This window comes from Morone saxatilis, unplaced genomic scaffold (assembly GCF_004916995.1).
Source record: "Morone saxatilis isolate NCDOM2014 unplaced genomic scaffold, NCSU_SB_2.0 Contig8, whole genome shotgun sequence".
Classification (NCBI taxonomy): Eukaryota; Metazoa; Chordata; class Actinopteri; family Moronidae; genus Morone; species Morone saxatilis.
In genome coordinates, this window is record NW_023340257.1 from 26,833,000 (window position 1) to 26,834,424 (window position 1,425).

Consider the following 1,425-nt stretch of genomic DNA (forward strand, 5'->3'; position numbering starts at 1 on the left):
CTATGTAAAGGCCATCAGGGGGCAACTGGTTTCAAAAGGACCATTGATAGTATTGAGTCTTGTGGAGAAATGAGCCGACTTCTCACCTGATTTATGAGCTCAGTAAACAGTTTTCTGATGAGATTTTGGTCTCAGTCTTTAGTTTCAGGTCTTCTTCGATACAGCAACGTATTTTAGTGACAGCTCATATATAACGTGCAGTTTGACTTTCAAAATAAAGCTTGCTGAGAAACATTTAACATTTTATGAATTCCACTGATGTGTTTTTGTACATTTTTGTATTTTTATACATCGATTGTTTAAACTAAATGCTGGCAGCATAAAAATAACAAAACATGCAGTTCCTCTGACAGCCACTAGAGGCTGGCTCTCCCAGTGAGTCAGTCTCCATAAGGCCTCATATTAAAATGTACAATAGAAATAAACATGTTTTGTTTTTAGAATTACTAATTATTAGAAAATTAGCACCAGATTACATATTTTTTTCAAAGTAACTTTCAATGAAATCATTTATATATTTTGGACTCTTAAAAATATAGTTTTACCAAATATATTATGCAAATCATACCAGTAGCAGAGAGGTATGGAAGGCCAACAAGGCCAGAAAAGTGTAACTTCTAACCCTATAAACACAAATATAGAAATAAAAATAAACATTAAACATATATTTTAAAATAATAGAATAATCAATATAATGTGTAATATTATGTTTAACTGGGTTTCTCTGTTGTTGTTTTAATTAAATGTTTCTTCAGTCTTCAGTCGGAGGACGTTTTTTTTGTTCCTTTCATGTCTGTTACTGATCGATCAGATCAGAGAGTTTAAAGAGAGGACACTGATTGATCTGCTATTGATCACTGATTGATGTTCCCTAACGTCACATCCCACTGAAACTGACTCAATATGTTTATATTTAATGGTTTTAATCAGAATTAAACAGTTTTCTATTGCAAAGGTTTACATTTTTAACATCTTTTACAGTTTTATTTGAACTTTGGGCGATATAAACTTGCATTTATCCTTTTTACCTGTTGACATAATGACGTTAAATTAATGAAACATAAATAATTTTTTTAAACAAACTAACATATTTGAACCCATTTTTATAAACTTTATTTTATTTGATGTCATCTTTTTACTATTTTATTTCTTTTTAAAATTGTATTTTTATGACTTTTATTCTCCTCTTATTATTGTTTTTTGGTATTCTTTATTTGTATATTTATTTTTATATTTAATTACAATCTGTGTATCACTTTGTAAAAATGATGTAACATAGTGCTCTATAAAGATTATTATATTATTATTATGTTTACTGTATTTATTCCTACTTCTGCCGTCAGTATCACAGTGGAGGTTTTAATGAAATATTGTTGTTTCCTGTTTTATTTCTCATTATATTTATTTATTTATTTATTTTCTTGG